General features: G+C 37.4%; 1 long non-coding RNA gene across 1 annotated transcript; it reads left to right on the top strand.

Annotated features, from left to right (window-relative positions):
- The first annotated feature begins 224 nt into the window (after window positions 1–224).
- Window positions 225–3,165, top strand: LOC311294493. Its single transcript, XR_014628064.1, has 3 exons — window positions 225–933; window positions 1,111–1,202; window positions 1,838–3,165. It is a non-coding gene; the product is annotated as an uncharacterized lncRNA (long non-coding RNA).
- Window positions 3,166–12,499: the final 9,334 nt, after the last annotated feature.

The raw sequence follows: 12,499 nt of genomic DNA, 5'->3' as shown, positions 1-12,499 counted from the left end.
AAATCACCACATAGGCCTATCTTTAGAGAGAGAGAGAGCAACAATGAAAACATTTAGAACCTGTGATGCCTCAGGCTGTTCCTCATTGTCGGGATGCTTATAAGTTCCTTCTGATCACCACCACATCTTCAGAGAAATAACTTCCTTGATGTTAATGATAGCTTCAGGATAATAGAGTGACAGACCAGATGAGCCTCTATGCACGCCCGCCGACAGGGGGGGGACAAACGGGTTGTAACAGCTGTAACAGCTGCATATTCTTTTGACCATTTTTTAAAGTTAGTCTTTGAAATTAGGAGAATACTGATGAATACTCATTTTTGGCCTTAGCATACACAGAGTAAATAAGTTACAGTTTTGCAGATTAACTTTTATACATTTTTTTTTTTTTTTTTACAGCGAAATTGTTCCTTTTCTTTGTGGCAGTGCAGGCAGTGTGTTGCAAAGGAGAGTTGTAGGTACAAATTACTTAAGCATTATAAACTACACCATTGTTTAGGAAGCGGCAATTATTATGTTTGTGTATATTTAAATTGTCCATGCACATTTAAGACATGGGCAGGACTTAAAACCCACGTGTATAGACAGTTCAGTTCACCCATTACATTCTACACAGACAGCAACATGTTCATATACTTTTCGATGTGAGATATGTGAGCGTTCTAACCTTTCCACAGAAAAATATTTATTTCTACACATTGGAACACATTTGAAAAATAATGAGAGTTAACAAATGTATTATCAATGTTTTTTTTTTTTTTTTTTTTTTTTTTTCAGATTGATAGGGAGTTCTTGTGGATTTTTACTGTACCACTGCTTTCTACATTCTTTGCTGATTTTGACCGGTACTCGCCACGATTGATGGAGATCTTCAGTAGAAAAGGCGGGCAAGCAGGAAAGAAAATCACACAAATCATGGATGCCATCTCCAAGGTTTGTATTGATAAATGGCTTTAATAGTCATTCTCAATGCAGATGGAAAGACGGATGCAGTTTGCCATTTCTTCCCAAACAGTACTCTTTAGCTGTGCCACCACTGAAGTTTGAATAAATCTTGTCCCCACCCCTTGTCCCCACCCCTTGTCCCCACCCCTTGTCCCCACCCCATAGATGATACTATACATACCCGAAGAGGCTGTGTCATCAAGTCTCTGGGCACCTACTTGAATGAAGACCCTGAAAATCTGGTGAAGGCATATTTGGTGAGTTGAAGATAAAATACAGTTTCAAAGGCCCATTGAATCTGTACTTGGGCCATGTTTTTCCCTATTTGCTGCTACAAACATTATGTGACATGAGAGAACACATAACTATCAAATTACTGAGCTGGACAAATTAGTTTATAGGAAACTGACGGTACACCATGACAAAGTTCTTATGTGAATTGGTTGATGTACTAAACCAATCATTTTTTAATTCATATGGTTGAACTCTTTTGGGGCCTAATTTACATAAAAAATAACGGCATCAGAAACTGCATGCTTTTGTTTTATTGCTGTGCATTATATTCTTAGATGTTTTGTTTAGCCACCTTGTTCATGGCCAGTTAAATTATAACAATCTTATAATATAATGCACTACAATAACACTCCAGCACCCACTGTGACCTCAATAATAAACATAGTAGAAATGTCACCTTTCTGACAGTTTCAGGTTAACAACTGAGAAATTATAACTTTGTAGATGTAGAATTCACAGCAGAGCTCCTGTATTGGATTGATGTCTACTTTGCAGGTGTACCTTATAAAGTGGTCAGTGAGTGTATAAGTGTGCAATTCTTGTAATAAATATTTGAGCTATTTTTTGTTTGTGATCTTTCATGTATTTCGTCCCACAGGATTCAGGCTTTGAGTTACAAAGTACCATGGAGCAAACTGTGATGGGAGTGTATGTCATACTGAAGGAGGGAGCGCTGCCTGACAATGACCCAGCAGACATTGGTGTCCTAATTGAAGGTGTGGAAGTTCTAAATGACTTGAATAGCATTGCACAGGCTTGTGCTCTGTTATTTGGACTGATATACTGTTTGATCCTGAGCTACCCACCAGAGCTCAAATGCACTTTTGAAGTCTTGCAGAAGATCTTTCTAAATCTAAATGGGACAGATGTTGTCATCCAAGGTACAGTTCCTCAAAAACAAGCTTTTGGGAGTGAGTGAGCTTGAAAAAGACAGAAAAGTCAATCAGAAAGCACTTTTGGAGTTCTGCAGTTGCAGTTGTTGCGTAGATAGGTGGACAACTGTTATTAATGGCACAATTTCTCTAAAACAAGCTTCTGGAGCAGGTAACCTTGAACAAGACTTTTAAGTCAAACAAAATGCACTTGGAGTTTATGTATATGGACAACTTATTTTTGGCACAGTTTGTTTGGCCTCCAAACAAAGCTACTGGAGCACGTGAGCTTGAACAAGACTGGTGTACTTCAGGAAGATGCACATTTTCAGTTGGATAGAAGCGCTTTTATAGGCAACTGTCTATGGTGCTGGAGTAATTGAGCTTTTAAATGGACTGAGACTAAAACAGTGTTTTACCAAAGGGAAAACTGGCTGAAGCAGTTGTTACACACTTACAAATATTTTCTGGGAGTGGAGCAGTCACTGATGCACAGTATTATGTTGTTTGTTTTTAGATGCGAAGCATGTCTACACTGGAAATTTATAAATAACAAAATTTGCATGTGATATCACAGCAAGTTGCTGCGTGTTTTTTATTTTATTTTTATTTGTATTTTTTTTTTATAGTATTGTATCAGACATGTCTTTTTTATTATTTTACAGCTAAAAAAATTGTTACACTTACAAATGTTTGTTTTTATGTTATAAATTCATGTTCATTCATGTTTGTTGAAATGTTAAACTTTTGTGTCAGGCCAAGGTTTAACTTACAAATTCCCAAAAAGGATCGTGTTAAAATGGCTTAATTTTTCAGATGTGAAGCAACTGGTAATTTATAATTATCAAAATAATTTTCTTGTGATATCACAGAAAGCTGCTGTAAGGTTTTTATATATGGATGGAAGACTTAAAGTGAAGAAAGCAGTTTAAACTTGATTGGTGCATGTTAAAGAAAATTTTTAAAAAATTAAATGTTTAAATTGTTTGCATGTTTTCTGTGCTTTTTTAGTAGATTACTAAGTTTTGGTAATGTCATGCTTCTTAGTGCTGTCATCTAAAACAAATGTAATTGAAACAACAAGATAGATATTCATTAAACTACCAAAACAAGATATTAACTAGTTTATGTTTTTTGAAGCACTTTACCGACATTGAGTGGATACGAATAAATTTGATTAGACTAACACAATACAAACATTTTGATTCAATTAGTTGCAAAGAAGTTACATTGACATATTACAATCATGTTGAATCTACAAATGTATATTGTGTTCATATAAAATATTCAAAGTAGTCCAAGTTTACTTGATTTGATTAGATGCATAATGGGTGCTACGATTAAATCACGTTCATTCAACAATTTATTTTTTTGAGTGCAAGTAGTATCATGATACATTGCAGTACTGTGGTAATTCATATATATAGATGTAATTGAAAACCACTAGACTAGACTTTTTTTTTTTTGACATTTATTGGGGGTGAAGGTTAGTCTTTCCTCTCGATTCCATCCTCAGAGCAACAGTCAAACGGGTGTTGCGATGTTTGTTGTCTTCGAATCCATCCTCTTGGAGTCAGCATCTCACATGGGTTGAGTACACACATAACTCGTTACCAGTATCGTCCATGGGCCTGTCTTCGTTTGAATGTAGTTAAGGTTACCAGCCACATATTTTTCCGAGTCTGGAATCCGAAGTTGCGGTTCCCACTCCCCATGTCTTTGTCCAGACGTGTCAACACGTGGGCTTGTGCACCAAGGCTCAGGCAAAAACCTGGCAGGACTTTCCATAGCACAACCCCACTCAATGACCTCCCTTCTCTTGGTACCTGTAACAGTAAAAGGTAAAGTGAAGGCGGTATTGGATACAGGGAGTACTTACACCCTGATGCAGGAGAACCTGTGGAGACAGTTGGGAGGAGAGGCTTCATCGGGCTGATGGAAAGCTTCAACAGGCTATGCATCAGGAAATAGTCAGTTAGAAGTGGCATGATAAAGTATGCAGAGTGGACACCTATATAATGAAGGATGCCCACCTGGCTTTTACCATTATAGCTGGCTTGGACTCCTGGGAGCTGCTGAAACCATCGTGGATGTAGGCCAAGGCAGATATGGCCTGGTTATACATATTACCCTTTCCTACCTTCTCTCATTAAGCATCATTGAGCCATCTTTCTCTCCATGGTCATCACCCGTAGTCCTCGTCCCCAAATCTGGCGGTTCCTGCAGGTTCTGCGTGGACTACAGGAGGCTTAACAGCAAGACCATACCTGATGCTTATCCAATGCCGCTTATTCATGATATCCTGGAATCCATGGATGGCCCCACCTGGTTCAGCACATTGGATTTGCAGTCAGGATACTGGCAGGTGGATATGGAGGAAGGGAATAAAGAGAAAACAGCATTCATCACCAACCAGAGGCTATAGGCTCAGGAATGCCGCAGCCCTTCCAGAGGCTTATAGTGAAAAAGGTCCGGGCAGAATTGAGAGACAAATTCTGTTTTTTATATATAGGTGGTATTACCATCCATTCACGATCATTAGATGAACACATACAACATCTGAACACTATACTGCAGAGACTCAACCAGGCATCTCTTACTCTTAACATGAAGAAGTGTCATTTCTTTAAACGACAGTTAAAGTTCCTTGGTCACATTGTCTTAGTAAAAGGAATGGAGGTTGAACCCAGAAAAAATCCTCCTCCCAAAGACCTTAAAGCCCTCCAACACTAAATAATTGCATAATTTTGATACATAATTACAAGTAATCTTTGTAAATTAAGATCTAACCTTGTGACAAGTCATCTTTGTTCCACAGCGTCTTCTTGGAAATGTACAGGTCGTGTCTGCCTGGATAGTACCCGCACATCAATGCAGCGTCTGCAGTGGTGTATGGGGACAGAAGCCAATGAAATGGCAGCATTCTGTGGAGACAGATGGGAGACATCTGATTATTACCTTAAACTTCACACCTGCTCTCTTTGATCGAGAATCAAGTTACTGCAGTATCCGCATGACTGTCTTTTGTTACTTTGTTCTGTTTTTGAATGATACATAATTGATAAAGTAATCTTTGTGGAAATGAAGCTCTAACCTTGTGACAAGCCATCTTTTTTCCAGAGGGTCTTCTTGGGCATGTACAGCTTCAATTTCAACTTTTATTTATTTATATAGCACATTAAATAGCAACGTTGTTGCCCAAAGTGCTTCACAGTTAACTAAAAACAGTAAAACATACATGTTTAAAAATATTTATCAAGCCTAGCAGATGAAGGCATGACTACACACTCTTAGACATACCCCCTCACACAACAGTATAATGAGATCAGTGTAGAGAGAGATAAAACTAAATGAAAACTAAGTGAAAATAAGTTATATCTACAATGTACAATACCCTTAACTAAAAGCTAAGTTAAAAAGATACGTTTTTAATTCAGACTTAAAGATTTCTATTGTTTGAGCTAGCCGGATATGAGGGGGAAGACTGTTCCACAACTTGGGAGCCACAACTGAAAAAGCTCGGTCACCCTTTGACTTCTTTTTAGAATAAGGTTGTGTCTACCTGGATAGTACCCACACATCAATGCAGGGTGTGCATTGGTGTGTGGGCCCATGGGGACAAGGAGTTCTGGAGCTGGGGCGGCCCGTCCGGTCCTAATAATATTTAAACCAGTTGTGGAGACAGACAATGTCCAATTCAAGCCGCTTCTCTGGGTTTCTTTGCAGGAGAGAGCAAAGTAATTTGCAGCATTCTGTGAAGAAAGAGAAGAGAAGTCCTATTATTACCTTAAACTTCACACTCGCTCTCTTTGATTAAGCTGAAAGATCTAAATATTACTGCATTACCCACAAAACCATTTTAATTACTTTGTTCTATTTTGTATGATTTAGAATTACAAGTGTCCTTTGCTGAAATTAAGATCTCACCTTGTGACAAGCCATCTTTGGTCCAGATGTTCTTATTGAGCTCATACAAGTCTTTTGACTTTGGAAATTGCCCACACAGCAGCTCAAACAAGAGTATCCCGAGTGACCAAACTGTCGCTGGTTCCCCATGATACTCGCCGTTTAAATCATACTCTGGAAGAAAGAGATTTTGTCTGATTTATAAGCTTGTTTTAAAGCAACATTCTGACTAGGTATTCATTAGTGTGGAAGAAATTATTTGATGCTATTGATTCACAATGGTGGATTCCATTACATGATGCTTTGTAAGACCTTGACTCATTCAAGTCTCAAACTCGTCATCAATGTTTGATGTAACACAGGTTAAATAAAGTTAATTATTTAATTTACACAATTTAGTTATATGATTTTCCCTTAATAAAAGTCGATAAGAGATTATTAAGATTTAGAATATTAAGAAAAATATGTGAATATATTCTAAAATAAATTCTCAGCGATCAACCAATGAGAGCTCTCTGTAATTAACGTCATGAGTGTCGACGTGCATGCGCATGACAGAAGAGACGAGCTTGATTGAGAGGAGCAGACAAAATCCCATCGTCATGATCCATTTTATATATCTGAGGTTAAAAATCTTTGAAAAAAGTATTGAGAAGTTGAGATTTAGTTGATTTGATGCATTCTGAACAAGAAGCCGACTGAATAGAGGAATAAATTATACTTGGTGAGTCAGTATCATATAATTAATGATAAAAAAAGACGAATACTTCATAATCAATAGGATAGAATTACTGCTACTAAACATTAAATTAGTTGCTGTGGACTGGTTATTTTCTTTAAAAATTGTATTTTGATCCGAGTAGTAACAAATGTCTAAAGTGAACTGCATGGTCATTGTACATTGCAGGTCACCGACGCCATTTTACGATCACGCACGAGGTGCGCCTGAGTGAGAACAAAAGAAAAAAAAAATCGATCATAAAGGTAAATAATTAGTTAATCAATTATGTAAAAAAAAAAAATATTTGTATGTTACTAGTATGTAATTACTTCAGTTTGAGCGGTCATAGTGAACCGCATGGTTATTATTTGTTCATTTCAGAGTTCAGCGTCACCATTGTTGGTCACGTGTCTGTATGAAAGAGCTAGTGATTCAGAGGTAAACGAATGTGATTATATTAGTTCATGAAGAAATTGTAATTGTGTATTAGATGTTATTCTGGATCTTAAATGTGGAACTTATTTTGAAATGTACTTAATGAATGTTCTGGTCTGTGAACAGGCCAGGTTTTTTTGTCTCCTTTGTTTTTTCTTTTCTTTTCCTAATTGATTCGTGAAGACCTGCACAACCTTCTGTAACATCCTGTAGACTGCGAGTTTGATGGCGAGCCAATCCAGTTTGTAGAAAAGAAGACATCACGTGGTGGAGAGCCTGGAGGCTCGATATCCTTTACTTGAGTTTCCACTGAAACTCATTGAAGCACGACAAATTTGATTTAAAGAACTTTTTTTTCTTTTCTTTTTTCTTGAGGGTGTATGGTGAACTACCACCCAGAATTGAGAGACATTTAACCCCTTAACGCCTACTGTCGCGAATTTGCAACAAACCCCTTCCATTCAGACTGCAGGCGAGATAGCGTGTGTTTTCCCCCAATGCCTGTTTGTGCACATTCGATACATACCTAGGAACATTTTGCACGCACTGGTTTATCGTAGGAGCGGTCGGAGTGGGAACTACATCCGGTTCACCGAAGCTAATATTTTGTTTTGCAAAATCCGCATATCAAGTGCGCAAATGTGGAGAAATTTCCCAAAATGAGTTAAGTTGTGCTAAGATAAAAATATGTACCAGCTTATTGATTGCTTCTATAGCTATGTTATTCATATAGACTTCATGTGACGAATATTTTTTACGTACTTTGTAGATTTCTGTTTGTAGCAAATTTGCGACATTGGGCCATAACGGCTGGATTGGGCTAATGGCTACATATTATAATAATGCTGTATTTAGATGGTTTCAGCCATCTTTTTTTTTTTTTTCACAAAAAATAGCATGTTAGGATATAACACTATAAGAATATATAATGTATGCACTGGAGAAACAAGGAAAGAGTTAAACAGAGTGTAACATGGAATGTATAAAAACTACTGTCAATGTTAGGGAGTAGGAGAGTGTTTTGTTTCTTGCTGTTGTCAAGATTCATTAATTTGTCAAAGTTTATAAGTATAAAGTTTATAAGTTCTAACAACTTTGTGCCATGAATAAAATCTACATTCCTGAGATGGGAAAATGTGTTTTATTAATTTTTCCATTTTGTAAAAAAATACCCTAAATGCCCACTGTCGCAAATTTGCAACATACCAAAATTACCCTAAATGCCTGTTGTCGCAAATTTGCAACATACCAAAATTTCTATTTATTTGTTGTGCAAAAGTGAAATTGATAATCTCAACATTATTTACCATCTACCTAAAGTCAAAAACACACAGAATTTTTTTTTTTATATACAGCTTTATAAATTCAGGCGTTAAGGGGTTAACTTTTCATGAGAGACACTTGAAGTCCCTTTGAGAGAGAGATTATACTCTTGTGATATTCTGTCTATTTTATTTTTATTTTTTCTGAGTGTTGAACTGACTATGTTGGGTACATATTTGAAAACACCGACAAGAGTGCACTCGAGGTGGAAATTTGCACAGTCAGTTTTATCGTTTATTGTGATCCTGTCATTTTTTTTTTATTATTGACTTTCTACTTTTTCTTCCAAATCAAATTGAAACCAATTATATTTCTAAAATATAGCTGCAAGCAGCAATTATCGGGGCCAAGCAGAATAAGACGACAAGACATGCCAACATTTCTGAAAGTGTCAGACCAACTGCAACAATGAGCAATTAAAGACATTCAGGGTACCCGCGGGGTCTTAAAAGCATTGAAAAAGTCTTAAATTTGATAATCTCAAATTAAGGCCTTAAAAGCCTTGAATTTGGTATACAAAGTCTTGAATTTCGTTACAAAGGTCTTAATTTTTTTTTGCCTTTTCTATGATTAAATTCATACCGTAACAAAATTAGCTGTTACTAATGTAGACTAATTAAAAATTAGTCGCGTAACGTTGAGTGCGCCTCGCGCTTCACGTCATAGAAGAACGCGCGAAAGCGCGAGCACCCGTTACGATGGTTACTAATCAGAGCTTTTCTGTTAAAAGAGCATGTTTTCTACCTGGTCTTTTCAGTAGTATCTGGCCACAACCATCCACGCGCGCTCTCTCTACATTGTTGATGAAGCGCGGATGATCTGAAAACACAGACAAGCTGGAGTTCAGCGATCTTCATTTGAGAATATCTGTTACGAGCCGCTTGCGCTGTTTGTGCGACTAAACCTGCGATCAAAATGCAGGCTGATATACAGCAGTGTTTTAATGTTGATCATTATGCGAGCAAGAATGCAATGTTTCCCAACTATCCACACGATTTCAAATGTGACATTGATTTTATACAACAGTAAGAAAAAAAAAAAGGGTAACATTAAGTGATGTACTAAATTTTAAACAGGCTTATTGCTCTATTTTGCAACAAAATCTGTGGCTTTGACAAAGACAATGAGTTACCGCCACCTACTGGCGATTTTAATATCATATCATATTTTTATTAATATTAAACGTTTTTTAACATTGAATATTTATTGAACATTGTTTTATTTAAAGCATTATTTATTTTTAAAAGTATTATAAAGGTGAAAAATGAAATGGAAAAATCGATTAAATGGGGCAAATATTGTCCCTTAATGGAAAGATGTGACTGCAGTCGTGGAAGAGAGGGGGTACGGCACTCTAAAAAATTGGAGAACTAAGGAAAAGGGATATGTAGAATTGCACAAGTGCTACTGCTAAAGAGTGCAATGTCAATACAGCCTGTTAGCTTAATTTTAATTTCTCATAAGCTTAATCGAATTGGCCTAGAGAGAATAATTATGACATTTTCTGTCTAAAGACTACATATAAAATAGTTACCAAAATTAAAGTAACTGCAGTTTGACTAAAAGTAATGACTAAAAGTTGACAAAAAATGCAAACACATTTCGTCAACTAAAACTATGAAAGGCAGAATGACTCAAATGTGACTAAGACCAATAAGCATTTTCGTCTGAAGATGAAGAGTAAGACTAAATCAAAAATGGCTGCCAAAATTAACATTGGCCTACACACGTGCACGCTACAACGCTGCCGCGTATGTATTAAATATGACTGATAATTTAAATAAAATGTTTTATTTAATTCAAATAGTCTACTTGTACATAATTATTTTTTAGGGTTTAAAATGTATACAGATTTGACATTTTCCCCTCATACTTCTGTCGGAATTGGTACGAAGTTGGCATTGAATTTCATTTGAAATGGTATTAAAAAGGTCTTAAAAAGCCTTGAATTTAAGTTGGAGGATCCTGGGGGTACCCTGGACATTAGAAGACAATTGTAGCCGAATTGGCTGAAAAATCATCAGTTTTAAATTAAAAATATGATTAAATTGATTATCTCTTTCGACCAATAGGTGGCGCAGTTACAAAACTGATGTGATGTGGTCAGAGTGAAGTGACAATGACACATACAAAGTTTGGTGTCAATATGTCAAGGCATTGCAGAGGATAAAGCCTGAATAGTCCTTTTGGCATCATGCCTCAACTTTGCTGCTGCGGTATACAAAAATGGTTTCGTCAATCGACACGAAATCCATAACTTTTAGTCGGCACAGTCTGGAGATGATACGATTCGATTTTGGTGAAAATCGGACAAACGGTCTAGGAGGAGTTCGAAAAAGTAGGTTTTGAATGAAAATCAAGATGGCGGACAGGAAGTTCAGCTAAATAAGGAAAACTTGGTATCTATGTTCTCGGCCTGACCCAAGGAATCTATTAAGACCAGTGGCATTTCAATAGCCATTCATAGAATAGAATTATTCAAAAGTTATTAGCCTTTTTGGAAATTTTGTTATAACTATTGACCACTAGGTGGCGCTGGTTCAAAACTTCTCACGCTCCTTCAGGGCATCGTGCTGATTACCCATATCAAGTTTCGTAACAATCTGTTAATGCGTTCTTAAAAAACAGCATTTTAGAACAAAATTCAAAATGGCCGACAGCCAAAATGGCCTATATGGTAAAATTGGATATCAGTCGACTAGGCATGTTGCCCTGAATCTAACGAGACCAATTTGATGATTTTTGGACAAACTGTTCAGAAGTTATAAGCAAAAATAGCCATTTTTCGTATCTCCGGACCAGTAGAAAATTGGCGGAAAAATTTCCATGATGTCATAGGGTGCGAACGAATCGTATTAAGCTAGGGAATCAGAGGGAAAACGAATTTTGTTTCTAGCCCATGTGGTTCAAAAGTTATTAGCATAAACATGAGTGCAACTTTGGACAGTTGGTGGCACTAGAGGGATTGGTTTTAAGACACCAAAATTGCTACGTTGACAGATTGGACTGTCCTCAATCAGTGTGCCAAATTTCATAACTTTCCCACAAGCGGTTCTATGGGCTGCCATAGACACCCAGTCGGAAGAAACGGCAGAATAATAATAAGAACGGGAACAGATACGCTAGGTGCCTCCGCACCTTCGGTGCTTGGCCCCTAATTAATTCTTGTGTCTGTCTGTTACTTCTTATGCTAACCTGCCGTCTCCATAGCGATCCCTAGTTCATCTGACAGAATTTAAATATTATCTGTATTATAATAATAAAGTAAAAAAGCTACTTAATTACTGCTGATAATCCAAACAAGTGCTACATTGAGACCCACCTTAGAGCTCTGAGGAATAATACATACCAGCAAAGGACGTGTATCCCGCATTGGTCAGGATTTCGCCGCACCCGAAGTCAGTTTGACTTCCATGGTGTCCGGGTTAATCAGCAGGTTTTCCAGCTTTATGTCGCGGTGCAGCACTCCACGTTGGCAGCATGCTTGAGCTGCGAGTGTTGTCTGCTTCATGAAAGCCTTTGCTACGTTCTCTTCGATGGTGCCTTTGTGGCGGGCTAGAAATTCGAACAAGTTCTCACAGGGTGTAGGCAGCTCTAGAACCATGATGTATCGTTCTGGCTCTTCGACCCAGTCCAGAAGCTGGATGATCTGGGGAACCCAGGGGCCTTTGTTGGCAAGAATTAGCAGACCGATCTCCTGTGGAACGGGTTTAGGATGACCCTCCTAGAAGAAAGACAATTCTTATGATCTTACATGGAGAAAGGATGTAGACCACTACAAAACTACTGACAATACCAGTTTGTCTATTGAAAAATAGACTGAGAGAAACAGAGTACTTACAATCAGGGTTCCCGCGGGGTCTTAAAAAGTCTTAAATTCTGAACTTTAAATTTAAGGCCTTAAAACGTCTTAAAAACAGCCAGATTTTCATCCGCGGTCTTAAATTTCATTTAGTCAGGTCTTAAAAAAGATTTTACCCTCGTTCATTTCCAGAAACGCTGG

This window comes from Rutilus rutilus, assembly GCF_951802725.1.
Source record: "Rutilus rutilus genome assembly, chromosome: 7".
NCBI classification, from domain to species: Eukaryota; Metazoa; Chordata; class Actinopteri; order Cypriniformes; family Leuciscidae; genus Rutilus; species Rutilus rutilus.
The sequence above is the reverse complement of the archived record's forward strand: the minus strand, read 5'-3'. Positions and strand labels throughout refer to the sequence as shown.